Below are 305 nucleotides of genomic sequence, written 5' to 3'. Positions count from 1 at the left end.
CCAGGAACTTGGTGCTGCTCACTCTCTCCACTATAGCACTGTCAATGGTCAGTGGTGGATGCTTTAGAGGTTTTCTCCTGAAGTCCACAATGATCTCTTTAGTCTTCCCCACACTGAGGAAGAGGTTGCTGTCCTTCCACCACTGGACCAGTTGGCACACCTCACTCCTGTAGTTGGCCTCATTGTTGGTAATGAGGCCAACTACAGTCGTGTCATCCGTAAACTTGACAATGTGGTTGGTGCTGTAGGTTGGCACACAGTCGTGGGTCAGCAGTGTGAAGAGCAATGGGCTGAGCACACATCCC

Source organism: Monopterus albus, unplaced genomic scaffold (genome assembly GCF_001952655.1).
Source record: "Monopterus albus unplaced genomic scaffold, M_albus_1.0 scaffold99.1, whole genome shotgun sequence".
In the NCBI taxonomy this organism is placed as follows: Eukaryota; Metazoa; Chordata; class Actinopteri; order Synbranchiformes; family Synbranchidae; genus Monopterus; species Monopterus albus.
The sequence above is the reverse complement of the archived record's forward strand: the minus strand, read 5'-3'. Positions refer to the sequence as shown.